We start from the raw sequence: 17,500 nt of genomic DNA, 5'->3' as shown, positions 1-17,500 counted from the left end.
GATCTGAGAGGGACATGACCTATCAGTGGCTACATTCTCACTACTACTACTACTACTATTACTACTACTACTACTACTACTACTACTACTACTACTACTACTCTTCACCTCTCCTTCCGACAGTATTTAAGTCTCCGCACTGTCGCTTGATCTTCAGATAGTTCCTGACTATGGAACTGAACTTCTCCAGGCCGAGGGACTGACAACCTCAAATTCTACGACTACAAGGGTGTTGGACTGATTGCATCGTCTTCACATCTCTACTGTTCCTGCCTACTTTCTGTATTCGACTGAAGAAGCCTACTGTGTAGGCGAAACGTTTCGGAATAAAGTTGTCTAACTGTTGCATATGTGTCTTATCTAACAACCTGTCGGTATTGTATACCATTTTGATGTTCATCTTGTCAGACACTGCAACACATGGCATCTTGGTACAGAAAACACCTTGGACAAGCTTTTCAAGTGAGAAGTGTGGGATCTGAGAGGGACATGACCTATCAGTGGCTACATTCTCACTACTACTACTACTACTATTACTACTACTACTACTACTACTACTACTACTACTACTACTACTACTACTACTACTCTTCACCTCTCCTTCCGACAGTATTTAAGTCTCCGCACTGTCGCTTGATCTTCAGATAGTTATTGACTATGGAACTGAACTTCTCCAGGCCGAGGGACTGACAACCTCAAATTCTACGACTTCAAGGGTGTTGGACTGATTGCATCGTCTTCACATCTCTACTGTTCCTGCCTACTTTCTGTATTCGACTGAAGAAGCCTACTGTGTAGGCGAAACGTTTCGGAATAAAGTTGTCTAACTGTTGCATATGTGTCTTATCTAACAACCTGTCGGTATTGTATACCATTTTGATGTTCATCTTGTCAGACACTGCAACACATGGCATCTTGGTACAGAAAACACCTTGGACAAGCTTTTCAAGTGAGAAGTGTGGGATCTGAGAGGGACATGACCTATCAGTGGCTACATTCTCACTACTACTACTACTACTATTACTACTACTACTACTACTACTACTACTACTACTACTACTACTACTACTACTCTTCACCTCTCCTTCCGACAGTATTTAAGTCTCCGCACTGTCGCTTGATCTTCAGATAGTTCCTGACTTTGGAACTGAACTTCTCCAGGCCGAGGGACTGACAACCTCAAATTCTACGACTACAAGGGTGTTGGACTGATTGCATCGTCTTCACATCTCTACTGTTCCTGCCTACTTTCTGTATTCGACTGAAGAAGCCTACTGTGTAGGCGAAACGTTTCGGAATAAAGTTGTCTAACTGTTGCATATGTGTCTTATCTAACAACCTGTCGGTATTGTATACCATTTTGATGTTCATCTTGTCAGACACTGCAACACATGGCATCTTGGTACAGAAAACACCTTGGACAAGCTTTTCAAGTGAGAAGTGTGGGATCTGAGAGGGACATGACCTATCAGTGGCTACATTCTCACTACTACTACTACTACTATTACTACTACTACTACTACTACTACTACTACTACTACTACTACTACTACTACTACTACTCTTCACCTCTCCTTCCGACAGTATTTAAGTCTCCGCACTGTCGCTTGATCTTCAGATAGTTCCTGACTATGGAACTGAACTTCTCCAGGCCGAGGGACTGACAACCTCAAATTCTACGACTACAATGGTGTTGGACTGATTGCATCGTCTTCACATCTCTACTGTTCCTGCCTACTTTCTGTATTCGACTGAAGAAGCCTACTGTGTAGGCGAAACGTTTCGGAATAAAGTTGTCTAACTGTTGCATATGTGTCTTATCTAACAACCTGTCGGTATTGTATACCATTTTGATGTTCATCTTGTCAGACACTGCAACACATGGCATCTTGGTACAGAAAACACCTTGGACAAGCTTTTCAAGTGAGAAGTGTGGGATCTGAGAGGGACATGACCTATCAGTGGCTACATTCTCACTACTACTACTACTACTATTACTACTACTACTACTACTACTACTACTACTACTACTACTACTCTTCACCTCTCCTTCCGACAGTATTTAAGTCTCCGCACTGTCGCTTGATCTTCAGATAGTTCCTGACTATGGAACTGAACTTCTCCAGGCCGAGGGACTGACAACCTCAAATTCTACGACTACAAGGGTGTTGGACTGATTGCATCGTCTTCACATCTCTACTGTTCCTGCCTACTTTCTGTATTCGACTGAAGAAGCCTACTGTGTAGGCGAAACGTTTCGGAATAAAGTTGTCTAACTGTTGCATATGTGTCTTATCTAACAACCTGTCGGTATTGTATACCATTTTGATGTTCATCTTGTCAGACACTGCAACACATGGCATCTTGGTACAGAAAACACCTTGGACAAGCTTTTCAAGTGAGAAGTGTGGGATCTGAGAGGGACATGACCTATCAGTGGCTACATTCTCACTACTACTACTACTACTATTACTACTACTACTACTACTACTACTACTACTACTACTACTACTACTACTCTTCACCTCTCCTTCCGACAGTATTTAAGTCTCCGCACTGTCGCTTGATCTTCAGATAGTTCCTGACTTTGGAACTGAACTTCTCCAGGCCGAGGGACTGACAACCTCAAATTCTACGACTACAAGGGTGTTGGACTGATTGCATCGTCTTCACATCTCTACTGTTCCTGCCTACTTTCTGTATTCGACTGAAGAAGCCTACTGTGTAGGCGAAACGTTTCGGAATAAAGTTGTCTAACTGTTGCATATGTGTCTTATCTAACAACCTGTCGGTATTGTATACCATTTTGATGTTCATCTTGTCAGACACTGCAACACATGGCATCTTGGTACAGAAAACACCTTGGACAAGCTTTTCAAGTGAGAAGTGTGGGATCTGAGAGGGACATGACCTATCAGTGGCTACATTCTCACTACTACTACTACTACTATTACTACTACTACTACTACTACTACTACTACTACTACTACTACTCTTCACCTCTCCTTCCGACAGTATTTAAGTCTCCGCACTGTCGCTTGATCTTCAGATAGTTCCTGACTATGGAACTGAACTTCTCCAGGCCGAGGGACTGACAACCTCAAATTCTACGACTACAAGGGTGTTGGACTGATTGCATCGTCTTCACATCTCTACTGTTCCTGCCTACTTTCTGTATTCGACTGAAGAAGCCTACTGTGTAGGCGAAACGTTTCGGAATAAAGTTGTCTAACTGTTGCATATGTGTCTTATCTCACAACCAGGAGTCTTGAAGACAACCAGGGGTCTTGAAGACAACCAGGGGTCTTGAAGACAGCCAGGGGTCTTGAAGACAACCAGGGATCTTGAAGACAACCAGGAGTCTTGAAGATAACCAGGGGTCTTGAAGACAACCAGGGGTCTTGAAGACAACCAGGGGTCTTGAAGACAACCAGGAGTCTTGAAGACAACCAGGGGTCTTGAAGACAACTAGGAGTCTTGAAGACAACCAGGGGTCTTGAAGACAGCCAGGGGTCTTGAAGACAGCCAGGGATCTTGAAGACAACCAGGAGTCTTGAAGATAACCTGGGGTCTTGAAGACAGCTAGGAGTCTTGAAGACAACCAGGGGTCTTGAAGACAACCAGGGGTCTTGAAGACAGCCGGGGTCTTGAAGACAACCAGGGGTCTTGAAGACAACCAGGGGTCTTGAAGACAACCAGGGGTCTTGAAGACAACCAGGGGTCTTGAAGACAGCCGGGGGTCTTGAAGACAACCAGGGGTCTTGAAGACAACCAGGGGACTTGAAGACAACCAGGGGTCTTGAAGATAACCAGGGGTCTTGAAGACAACTAGGAGTCTTGAAGACAACCAGGGGTCTTGAAGACAACCAGGGGTCTTGAAGACAACTAGGAGTCTTGAAGACAACCAGGGGTCTTGAAGACAACCAGGGGTCTTGAAGATAACCAGGGGTCTTGAAGATAACCAGGGGTCTTGAAGACAACTAGGAGTCTTGAAGATAACCAGGGGTCTTGAAGACAACCAGGGGTCTTGAAGACAACCAGGAGTCTTGAAGACAGCCAGGGGTCTTGAAGAACTTTAGGAGTCTTGAAGACAACCAGGGGTCTTGAAGACAACCAGGAGTCTTGAAGACAACCAGATGTCTTGAAGACAACCAGGAGTCTTGAAGACAACCAGGGGTCTTGAAGACAACCAGGAATCTTGAAGACAACCAGGGGTCTTGAAGACAACTAGGAGTCTTGAAGACAACCAGGGGTCTTGAAGACAACCAGGGGTCTTGAAGGCAACCAGGGATCTTGAAGACAACCAGGAGTCTTGAAGATAACCAGGGGTCTTGAAGACAACTAGGAGTCTTGAAGACAACCAGGGGTCTTGAAGACAACCAGGGGTCTTGAAGATAACCAGGGGTCTTGAAGATAACCAGGGGTCTTGAAGACAACTAGGAGTCTTGAAGATAACCAGGGGTCTTGAAGACAACCAGGGGTCTTGAAGACAACCAGGAGTCTTGAAGACAGCCAGGGGTCTTGAAGAACATTAGGAGTCTTGAAGACAACCAGGGGTCTTGAAGACAACCAGGAGTCTTGAAGACAACCAGGGGTCTTGAAGACAACTAGGAGTCTTGAATATAACCAGGGGTCTTGAAGATAACCAGGGGTCTTGAAGACAACTAGGAGTCTTGAAGACAGCCAGGGGTCTTGAAGACAACCAATGGTTTTGAAGATAACCAGCGGTCTTGAAGGCAACCAGGGATCTTGAAGACAACCAGGAGTCTTGAAGATAACCAGGGGTCTTGAAGACAACTAGGAGTCTTGAAGACAACCAGGGGTCTTGAAGACAACCAGGAGTCTTGAAGACAACCAGGGGATTTGAAGACAACCAGGAGTCTTGAAGACAGCCAAGAGTCTTGAAGACAACCAGGGGTCTTGAAGACAGCCAGGAGTCTTGAAGACAGCCAGGAGTCTTGAAGACAACCAGGGGTCTTGAAGACAGCCAGGGGTCTTGAAGACAGCCAGGAGTCTTGAAGACAGCCAGGAGTCTTGAAGACAGCCAGGAGTCTTGAAGACAACCAGGGGTCTTGAAGACAGCCAGGAGTCTTGAAGACAACCTGGGGTGTTGAAGACAACCAGGGGTGTTGAAGACAACCAGGGGTCTTGAAGACAGCCAGGGGTCTTGAAGACAGCCAGGGGTCTTGAAGACAACCAGGGGTCTTGAAGACAACCAGGGGTCTTGAAGACAGCCAGGGGTCTTGAAGACAACCAGGGGTCTTGAAGACAACCAGGGGTCTTGAAGACAGCCAGGGGTCTTGAAGACAACCAGGAGTCTTGAAGACAACCAGGGGTCTTGAAGACAGCCAGGGGTCTTGAAGACAACCAGGGGTCTTGAAGACAGCCAGGGGTCTTGAAGACAGCCAGGGGTCTTGAAGACAACCAGGGATCTTGAAGACAACCAGGAGTCTTGAAGACAACCAGGGATCTTGAAGACAACCAGGGATCTTGAAGACAACCAGGGGTCTTGAAGACAACCTGGGGTCTTGAAGACAGCCAGGAGTCTTGAAGACAACCAGGGGATTACTGGTAATCCCCCTTATGTATGCTGGGAGGCAGTTGAACAGTCTTGGGCCCCTGACACTTATTGTGCTGTCTCAGTATACTCACAACGCCCCTGCTTTTCATCGGGAGGATGTTGCACCGCCTGCTCAGTCTTTTGCTTTCTTTGAGATCGATTTCTGTGTGCAGAATTGGGACCAGTCCCTCTAGGATTTTCTAAGGGTAAATTATGATGTATCTTTCTCGCCTGTGCTCCAGGGAGTACAGGTCGAGGAACTTCAATTATTCTCATTAATTAACGTTCTTGACTGTGCTTATACGAGCAGTGAAGGTTCTCTGCACATTCTCCTGGTCTGTATTTCACCTGCCTTGAATGTTGCTGTTAGTGTACAGTAATGTTCCAGCCTAGTTACCCATCCCTTGTTTTGAAGGTTCTCATTATCCATCCCTTGTTTTGAAGGTTCTCATTATCCATCCCTTGTTTTGAAGGTTCTAGTTATCCATCCCTTGTTTTGAAGGTTCTAGTTATCCATCCCTTGTTTTGAAGGTTCTAGTTACCCATCCCTTGTTTTGAAGGCTCTCATTATCCATCCCTTGTTTTGAAGGTTCTCATTATCCATCCCTTGTTTTGAAGGTTCTCATTATCCATCCCTTGTTTTGAAGGTTCTAGTTATCCATCCCTTGTTTTGAAGGTTCTAGTTACCCATCCCTTGTTTTGAAGGTTCTCATTATCCATTTCTTGTTTTGAAGGTTCTAGTTATCCATCCCTTGTTTTGAAGGTTCTAGTTACCCATCTCTTGTTTTGAAGGTTCTCATTATCCATTTCTTGTTTTGAAGGTTCTAGTTATCCATCCCTTGTTTTGAAGGTTCTAGTTATCCATCCCTTGTTTTGAAGGTTCTAGTTATCCATCCCTTGTTTTGAAGGTTCTCATTATCCTATCATTTTCCTGGCAGATATGATAGTGACACTATTGTGATCCTTGATGGTGAGATCCTCGGACATTATCACTTCCAGGTCCCTCACACTACTTTGCTGCCTCTATTGTTTGGTTACAGATTATTTTATTCTCAGTTCTAAGGCCCACTTTAAGAGTGGTGCCAGTGGTAACCTGACCACTGCCTCTTCTAAGTGGCAGATCAACCAGGCTGTGACTGCCACCTGTCTTACTCTGTTCGATAGTTACATTCCTGGGTGGCTGGTGTCTGCCAAGCTACTGCCAGAGTGCATAACGTTTATTAAGGTTCCAGGTTACCAGTAGCATCAATGTTACTGGTGTAGAAGTGAAGGTAGAGAGTGTCTTAGTGTGAGTGAACGCACTCCTGATGTCTTTAACAGAGTATATCTTGAGTCAACGGCGGCGCCACAGCCGCCGCTGCCGCCGCTGCCGCCGCTGCCGCCGCTGCCGCAGCCGCCGCAGCTGCCGCTGCTGCTTGGTGTGTCCTCACTTACATATCTTTGCCAGTGGTCGAGTCACACCTCCTGGCACTGCTTGAGCAAGCTTGGTGGATCAAGACCTGATCAGCCAGGCTGTTACTGCTGGTCACACGCACTCCATAATACCAATCACAGCCCGGCTGAGCAGGAACTGACTTAATAATAATAATAATAATAATTATTATTATTTCTACCAGTAGATGGTACAACTTATACAGACCATAGCTCACAACAATGACATACTATATAGAAAGTTCCTGGTTATGTAGAGCATTTCCCACAACTTAGGTTAATTTTGTCCCCCAGGATGCCACCCACACCAGTCCACTAACACCCAGGTACCTACTGACTGCTAGGTGAACACTGACAGCAGGTGTAACTAACACCCAGGTACCTACTTACTGCTAGGTGAACACTGACAGCAGGTGTAACTAACACCCAGGTACCTACTGACTGCTAGGTGAACACTGACAGCAGGTGTAACTAACACCCAGGTACCTACTGACTGCTAGGTGAACACTGACAGCAGGTGTAACTAACACCCAGGTACTTACTTACTGCTAGGTGAACACTGACAGCAGGTGTAACTAACACCCAGGTACCTACTTACTGCTAGGTGAACACTGACAGCAGGTGTAACTAACACCCAGGTACCTACTTACTGCTAGGTGAACACTGACAGCAGGTGTAACTAACACCCAGGTACCTACTGACTGCTAGGTGAACACTGACAGCAGGTGTAACTAACACCCAGGTACCTACTTACTGCTAGGTGAACACTGACAGCAGGTGTAACTAACACCCAGGTACCTACTGACTGCTAGGTGAACACTGACAGCAGGTGTAATTAACACCCAGGTACCTACCTACTGCTAGGTGAACACTGACAGCAGGTGTAAGGTAACTAACACCCAGGTACCTACTTACTGCTAGGTGAACACTTACAGCAGGTGTATGGTAACTAACACCCAGGTACCTACTTACTGGTAGGTGAACAGTGACAGCATGTGTAAGGTAACTAACACCCAGGTACCTACTTACTGCTAGGTGAACACTAACAGCAGGTGTATGGTAACTAACACCCAGGTACCTACTTACTGCTAGGTGAACAGGGACAACATGTGTAAGGTAACTAACACCCAGGTACCTACTTACTGCTAGGTGAACAGTGACAGCATGTGTAAGGTAAGTAACACCCAGGTACCTACTTACTGCTAGGTGAGCACTGACAGCATGTGTAAGGTAACTAACACCCAGGTACCTACTTACTGCTAGGTGAACAGAGACAGTAGGTGTGAGGTATGGTAGGTTAGTACTGGGTGGGTGGGTACTGGCTAGGTGGGTTGTTACTGGGTGGGTGGGTACTGGCTAGGTGGGTTATTACTCGATGGGTGGGTGGGTACTGGGTAGCATGATCCTGGAGGTGGGTGGGTGTGTGTCTGGGTAATGTGGGTGGTTGGTGGGTGGGTGCCTGGGTAAGATGGGTGGTGGGTGGATGTCTGGGTAAGGTGGGTGGGTGGGTGGGTGGGTCTGTAAGGTGGGTTCTTGCTTCACCACCTCCACAGTAGTCATAGTCACCTGCCCAGGAGCACACCACTTACTCCAGCACCTTCTTCACTAGTACCTACTTACCACCTCCACCAGTACCTACTTACCTCCTCCACCAGTATCTACTTACCACCTCCGTAAGCTCTGTGGATAACCCCAGTGATGTAGATACTTGCGGATAACTCCAGTGGTGATATAGATACTTGCGGATAACTCCATTGGTGATATAGATACTTGTGGTTAACCACAGTGGTGATATAGTTACTTGTGGATAACCCCAGAGGTGATATAGATACTTGTGGATAACTCCACTGGTGATACAGATACTTGTGGATAACCCCAGTGGTGATATAGATACTTGTGGATAACCCCAATGGTGAAATAGATACTTGTGGATAACCCAGTAGTGATAAAGATACTTTTGTAAATCTGCAGTGATGTATAGATACTCTTGGATAACCACAGTGATGATATAGTTACTTGTGGATAGCCCCAGTGGTGATAAAGATACTTGTGGATAACCAGTGATGATATAGTTACTTGTGGATAGCCCCAGTGGTGATAAAGATACTTGTGGATAACCAGTGATGATATAGTTACTTGTGGATAGCCCCAGTGGTGATAAAGATACTTGTGGATAACCAGTGATGATATAGTTGCTTGTGGATAGCCCCAGTGGTGATAGAGATACTTGTGGATAACCACAGTGATGATATAGTTACTTGTGGATAGCCCCAGTGGTGATATAGATATTTGTGGATAACCACAGTGATGATATAGTTACTTGTGGATAGCCCCAGTGGTGATATAGATATTTGTGGATAACCACAGTGATGATATAGTTACTTGTGGATAGCCCCAGTGGTGATATAGATATTTGTGGATAACCACAGTGATGATATAGTTACTTGTGGATAGCCCCAGTGGTGATATAGATATTTGTGGATAACCACAGTGATGATATAGTTACTTGTGGATAGCCCCAGTGGTGATATAGATACTTGTGGATAGCCCCAGTGGTGATATAGATACTTGTGGGCAATTCCAGTTGTATATATATGGTTAAATACATGAACGGCTACTGTTGGTGTTAAGGTTCTCATCTCCTGCACATCGCAGAACCCCAGCAGCCGCTGGTATGGGAGAGTCTGGTATCTTAGTTCAGACTGGACTGTAATAACAAGGTACAGTTGTTAGCACACTCGCCTGAAGATGAAATGGATAGAATAACCATAATATTTAAAGTCGTGGAGGGATAAGCCAGCGGAAGGCCTCGGTCAGATGACCAACAGCTGTGGGTCATCACATGACTAAGACCCACGTCAGGAAACACTGGTCCTGTTCCTGACAGATGTTAGGTAACCTGATGCTCTCCTGGCATGTTACAACATGTGCAAGTGATACTAGGTGACATCACATCTCATACCTGTGTTTGGGTAATGTTTCAATGGTAGTCCTACTCGACTAACACCTAACTCAAGGTACTGCAGTTGATGTTGGTAGACAGTGACTTAACTGACTCACTGTAGAGGCAGCCCTTGATGTTGGTAGACATAGTGACTTACCTGACTCACTGTAGAGGCAGCCCTTGATGTTGGTAGACATAGTGACTTACCTGACTCACTGTAGAGGCAGCCCTTGATGTTGGTAGACATAGTGACTTACCTGACTCACTGTAGAGGCAGCCCTTGATGTTGGTAGACATAGTGACTTACCTGACTCACTGCAGAGGCAGCCCTTGATGTTGGTAGACATAGTGACTTACCTGACTCACTGCAGAGGCAGCCCTTGATGTTGGTAGACATAGTGACTTACCTGACTCACTGCAGAGGCAGCCCTTGACGTTACGCTGTTGTTGAAGCCAGTATCGATTAAAGGTAGGATGAGTCCACTCTGTTTTTTTCCTGTTATGCTGAAAAATTGTTCAGTAACACGGGGATAGTGTTATTGTTCAGTAAGTATACATGTATTTAATATTTGATGTTTATTTTGAATTGTTTCAATGTTACTTGAACTGCCATCACTTGTTCACGAGATTCGCTAGTCAACGGTATTATGTCTGTGTTAATCATGGCTGGAAGAGTTTCTGGCACTCATGGAAGGAGAGTTTCTGGCACTCGTGGGCATAGGAGAGTTATGTATTTGTGGCATCTCTTCCACAGCTTCTGGAGGTTGTTAATTCACGACTTGAGTTATACAAACTACACACATTTCAACACGGCGTGTCTTCACTGGCGAGACTTGTCACTCGCTCCACTGTCACTGGTCATTTCATTTATTGTAATTGCATTCTGGCTTGAGAAACCCCCACCACATCAATTTACAGTTGGTTGTTTGCTGACACAATGTCTGGGAGGTAGGCACCAGCTCTGACAACTGAATCACAGGGTGTGGATTCCTTGAGTCCAAGGTGCAGTTTATTGGGTATAATGCCACTAGCTAGGCAACAGCTCTGGGTATAATGCCACTAGCTAGGCAACAGCTCTGGGTATAATGCCACTAGCTAGGCATCAGCTCTGGGTATAATGCCACTAGCTAGGCAACAGCTCTGGGTATAATGCCACTAGCTAGGCATCAGCTCTGGGTATAATGCCACTAGCTAGGCATCAGCTCTGGGTATAATGCCACTAGCTAGGCATCAGCTCTGGGTATAATGCCACTAGCTAGGCATCAGCTCTGGGTATAATGCCACTAGCTAGGCATCAGCTCTGGGTATAATGCCACTAGCTAGGCATCAGCTCTGGGTATAATGCCACTAGCTAGGCAACAGCTCTGGGTATAATGCCACTAGCTAGGCAACAGCTCTGGGTATAATGCCACTAGCTAGGCATCAGCTCTGGGTATAATGCCACTAGCTAGGCATCAGCTCTGGGTATAATGCCACTAGCTAGGCATCAGCTCTGGGTATAATGCCACTAGCTAGGCATCAGCTCTGGGTATAATGCCACTAGCTAGGCATCAGCTCTGGGTATAATGCCACTAGCTAGGCATCAGCTCTGGGTATAATGCCACTAGCTAGGCATCAGCTCTGGGTATAATGCCACTAGCTAGGCATCAGCTCTGGGTATAATGCCACTAGCTAGGCATCAGCTCTGGGTATAATGCCACTAGCTAGGCATCAGCTCTGGGTATAATGCCACTAGCTAGGCATCAGCTCTGGGTATAATGCCACTAGCTAGGCATCAGCTCTGGGTATAATGCCACTAGCTAGGCATCAGCTCTGGGTATAATGCCACTAGCTAGGCATCAGCTCTGGGTATAATGCCACTAGCTAGGCATCAGCTCTGGGTATAATGCCACTAGCTAGGCATCAGCTCTGGGTATAATGCCACTAGCTATATTATCAAATTACACATTACTATTAATTTTTAATGGTTCTAAGGAATAATAGCTTCCTTATCCAAACACATGGATATGGATACATGGATATTCTAGCATGGTAAGATACATGGTCGTCGTAGCATGTGAGGTAGCAGGTACAATCTAAGGGGGTCGTGACCCCCTTAGATTGTACATGCACAGCCAGTGTGGGAACGTAGGGGGGACTTAGCCCCCTTGATGGAGAAATATCTCCACGGATATCCACATTGATATAGATACTAGTAGATAGTTACTGGTGGTATAGATACTAGTAGATAGTTACTGGTGATATAGATACTAGTAGATAGTTACTGGTGATATAGATACTAGTAGATAGTTACTGGTGATATAGATACTAGTAGATAGTTACTGGTGATATAGATACTAGTAGATAGTTACTGGTGATATAGATACTAGTAGATAGTTACTGGTGATATAGATACTAGTAGATAGTTACTGGTGGTATAGATACTAGTAGATAGTTACTGGTGATATAGATACTAGTAGATAGTTACTGGTGATATAGATACTAGTAGATAGTTACTGGTGATATAGATACTAGTAGATAGTTACTGGTGATATAGATACTAGTAGATAGTTACTGGTGATATAGATACTAGTAGATAGTTACTGGTGATATAGATACTAGTAGATAGTTACTGGTGGTATAGATACTAGTAGATAGTTACTGGTGATATAGATACTAGTAGATAGTTACTGGTGATATAGATACTAGTAGATAGTTACTGGTGATATAGATACTAGTAGATAGTTACTGGTCATATAGATACTAGTAGATAGTTACTGGTGATATAGATACTAGTAGATAGTTACTGGTGGTATAGATACTAGTAGATAGTTACTGGTGATATAGATACTAGTAGATAGTTACTGGTGATATAGATACTAGTAGATAGTTACTGGTGATATAGATACTAGTAGATAGTTACTGGTGATATAGATACTAGTAGATAGTTACTGGTGGTATAGATACTAGTAGATATCGACAATGGTCAAATAGATACTAGTAGATAGTTACTGGTGATATAGATACTAGTAGATAGTTACTGGTGATATAGATACTAGTAGATAGTTACTGGTGATATAGATACTAGTAGATAGTTACTGGTGATATAGATACTAGTAGATAGTTACTGGTGATATAGATACTAGTAGATAGTTACTGGTGATATAGATACTAGTAGATAGTTACTGGTGATATAGATACTAGTAGATAGTTACTGGTGATATAGATACTAGTAGATAGTTACTGGTGATATAGATACTAGTAGATAGTTACTGGTGATATAGATACTAGTAGATAGTTACTGGTGGTATAGATACTAGTAGATAGTTACTGGTGGTATAGATACTAGTAGATAGTTACTGGTGGTATAGATACTAGTAGATAGTTACTGGTCATATAGATACTAGTAGATAGTTACTGGTGATATAGATACTAGTAGATAGTTACTGGTGATATAGATACTAGTAGATAGTTACTGGTGATATAGATACTAGTAGATAGTTACTGGTGATATAGATACTAGTAGATAGTTACTGGTGATATAGATACTAGTAGATAGTTACTGGTGATATAGATACTAGTAGATAGTTACTGGTGATATAGATACTAGTAGATAGTTACTGGTGATATAGATACTAGTAGATAGTTACTGGTGATATAGATACTAGTAGATAGTTACTGGTGATATAGATACTAGTAGATAGTTACTGGTCATATAGATACTAGTAGATAGTTACTGGTGGTATAGATACTAGTAGATAGTTACTGGTGATATAGATACTAGTAGATAGTTACTGGTGGTATAGATACTAGTAGATAGTTACTGGTGATATAGATACTAGTAGATAGTTACTGGTGATATAGATACTAGTAGATAGTTACTGGTGGTATAGATACTAGTAGATAGTTACTGGTGATATAGATACTAGTAGATAGTTACTGGTGATATAGATACTAGTAGATAGTTACTGGTGGTATAGATACTAGTAGATATCGACAATGGTCAAATAGATACTAGTAGATAGTTACTGGTGATATAGATACTAGTAGATAGTTACTGGTGGTATAGATACTAGTAGATAGTTACTGGTGATATAGATACTAGTAGATAGTTACTGGTGATATAGATACTAGTAGATAGTTACTGGTGATATAGATACTAGTAGATAGTTACTGGTGATATAGATACTAGTAGATAGTTACTGGTGGTATAGATACTAGTAGATAGTTACTGGTGATATAGATACTAGTAGATAGTTACTGGTGATATAGATACTAGTAGATAGTTACTGGTGATATAGATACTAGTAGATAGTTACTGGTGATATAGATACTAGTAGATAGTTACTGGTGATATAGATACTAGTAGATAGTTACTGGTGGTATAGATACTAGTAGATAGTTACTGGTCATATAGATACTAGTAGATAGTTACTGGTCATATAGATACTAGTAGATAGTTACTGGTCATATAGATACTAGTAGATAGTTACTGGTGATATAGATACTAGTAGATAGTTACTGGTGATATAGATACTAGTAGATAGTTACTGGTGATATAGATACTAGTAGATAGTTACTGGTGGTATAGATACTAGTAGATAGTTACTGGTGATATAGATACTAGTAGATAGTTACTGGTGATATAGATACTAGTAGATAGTTACTGGTGATATAGATACTAGTAGATAGTTACTGGTGGTATAGATACTAGTAGATAGTTACTGGTGGTATAGATACTAGTAGATAGTTACTGGTGGTATAGATACTAGTAGATAGTTACTGGTCATATAGATACTAGTAGATAGTTACTGGTGATATAGATACTAGTAGATAGTTACTGGTGATATAGATACTAGTAGATAGTTACTGGTGATATAGATACTAGTAGATAGTTACTGGTGATATAGATACTAGTAGATAGTTACTGGTGATATAGATACTAGTAGATAGTTACTGGTGATATAGATACTAGTAGATAGTTACTGGTGATATAGATACTAGTAGATAGTTACTGGTGATATAGATACTAGTAGATAGTTACTGGTGATATAGATACTAGTAGATAGTTACTGGTGATATAGATACTAGTAGATAGTTACTGGTCATATAGATACTAGTAGATAGTTACTGGTGGTATAGATACTAGTAGATAGTTACTGGTGATATAGATACTAGTAGATAGTTACTGGTGGTATAGATACTAGTAGATAGTTACTGGTGATATAGATACTAGTAGATAGTTACTGGTGATATAGATACTAGTAGATAGTTACTGGTGGTATAGATACTAGTAGATAGTTACTGGTGATATAGATACTAGTAGATAGTTACTGGTGATATAGATACTAGTAGATAGTTACTGGTGATATAGATACTAGTAGATAGTTACTGGTGGTATAGATACTAGTAGATAGTTACTGGTCATATAGATACTAGTAGATAGTTACTGGTCATATAGATACTAGTAGATAGTTACTGGTCATATAGATACTAGTAGATAGTTACTGGTGATATAGATACTAGTAGATAGTTACTGGTGATATAGATACTAGTAGATAGTTACTGGTGATATAGATACTAGTAGATAGTTACTGGTGATATAGATACTAGTAGATAGTTACTGGTGATATAGATACTAGTAGATAGTTACTGGTCATATAGATACTAGTAGATAGTTACTGGTGGTATAGATACTAGTAGATAGTTACTGGTGATATAGATACTAGTAGATAGTTACTGGTGATATAGATACTAGTAGATAGTTACTGGTGATATAGATACTAGTAGATAGTTACTGGTGGTATAGATACTAGTAGATAGTTACTGGTGGTATAGATACTAGTAGATAGTTACTGGTGGTATAGATACTAGTAGATAGTTACTGGTCATATAGATACTAGTAGATAGTTACTGGTGATATAGATACTAGTAGATAGTTACTGGTGATATAGATACTAGTAGATAGTTACTGGTCATATAGATACTAGTAGATAGTTACTGGTGATATAGATACTAGTAGATAGTTACTGGTCATATAGATACTAGTAGATATCCACTTTAAAAGCAGTGCGGAACAATACACAAATATAAGTGGCACTTGATGGGAAGTTTTGCTAAGATTCTCCCACTGGAGAAGGATAAGCAGAAGATATTTGTATCTTTAACTCCAGTGGGTTTAACAAGCCAGGATAAGCCAGGCTAACACTGGATCTTTAACACCAGTGGGTTTAGCAAGCCAGGATAACCTTGGATCTTTAACACCAGTGGGTTTAACAAGCCAGGATAAGCCAGGCTAACACTGGATCTTTAACACCAGTGGGTTTAACAAGCCAGGATAGCCCTGGATCTTTAACACCAGTGGGTTTAACAAGTCAGGATAAGCCAGGCTAACACTGGATCTTTAACACCAGTGGGTTTAGCAAGCCAGGATAACCTTGGATCTTTAACACCAGTGGGTTTAACAAGCCAGGATAAGCCAGGCTAACACTGGATCTTTAACACCAGTGGGTTTAGCAAGCCAGGATAACCCTGGATCTTTAACACCAGTGGGTTTAACAAGCCAGGATAAGCCAGGCTAACACTGGATCTTTAACACCAGTGGGTTTAACAAGCCAGGATAGCCCTGGATCTTTAACACCAGTGGGTTTAACAAGTCAGGATAAGCCAGGCTAACACTGGATCTTTAACACCAGTGGGTTTAACAAGCCAGGATAAGCCAGGCTAACACTGGATCTTTAACACCAGTGGGTTTAGCAAGCCAGGCTGACACTTTATCTTTAACACCAGTGGGTTTAACAAGCCAGGATAAGCCAGGCTAACACTGGATCTTTAACACCAGTGGGTTTAGCAAGCCAGGCTAACACTGGATCTTTAACACCAGTGGGTTTAACAAGCCAGGATAAGCCAGGCTAACACTGGATCTTTAACACCAGTGGGTTTAGCAAGCCAGGCTAACACTGGATCTTTAACACCAGTGGGTTTAACAAGCCAGGATAAGCCAGGCTAACACTGGATCTTTAACACCAGTGGGTTTAGCAAGCCAGGCTAACACTGGATCTTTAACACCAGTGGGTTTAACAAGCCAGGATAACTCTGGATCTTTAACACCAGTGGGTTTAACAAGCCAAGATAACCCTGGATCTTTAACACCAGTGGGTTTAACAAGCCAGGATAAGCCAGGCTAACCCTGGGTCTTTAACTCCAGTGGCTTTAACAAGCCAGGATAACCCTGGATCTTTAACACCAGTGGGTTTAACAAGCCAGGATATGCCAGGCTAACCCTGGATCTTTAACACCAGTGGGTTTAACAAGCCAGGATAAGCCAGGCTAACCCTGGATCTTTAATACCAGTGGCTTTAACAAGCCAGGATAACCCTGGATCTTCAACACTAGTGGGCTTAACAAGCCAGGATAAGCCAGGCTAGCCCTGGATCTTTAACTCCAGTGGCTTTAACAAGCCAGGATAACTCTGGATCTTTAACACCAGTGGGTTTAACAGGCCAGGATAAGCAAGGATAACCCTGGATCTTTAACACCAGTGGCTTTAACAAGCCAGGATAAGACAGGATCTTTAACTCCAGTGG

The 17,500-nt window shown here is 42.6% G+C and overlaps 1 protein-coding gene across 3 annotated transcripts in view; it reads left to right on the top strand.

Moving 5' to 3' along the window:
- The window catches only part of LOC128703908 (pleckstrin homology domain-containing family G member 1-like), a 530,324-nt gene that overhangs the window by 194,840 nt on the left and 317,984 nt on the right, over positions 1-17,500 (top strand). The window contains exon 1 of one of the 3 annotated variants that reach the window (XM_070104854.1): positions 8,603-9,711. The exons of the other annotated variants lie outside the window; for them this stretch is intronic. The gene's annotated coding sequence lies outside the window, so the exon portion shown is untranslated. Of the gene's footprint in view, positions 1-8,602; positions 9,712-17,500 lie in introns of those variants that run through there. 3 annotated transcript variants of the gene reach the window in all.

The sequence above is a fragment of the Cherax quadricarinatus genome, chromosome 95 (genome assembly GCF_038502225.1).
Source record: "Cherax quadricarinatus isolate ZL_2023a chromosome 95, ASM3850222v1, whole genome shotgun sequence".
NCBI lineage: Eukaryota > Metazoa > Arthropoda > Malacostraca > Decapoda > Parastacidae > Cherax > Cherax quadricarinatus.
The sequence above is the reverse complement of the archived record's forward strand: the minus strand, read 5'-3'. Positions and strand labels throughout refer to the sequence as shown.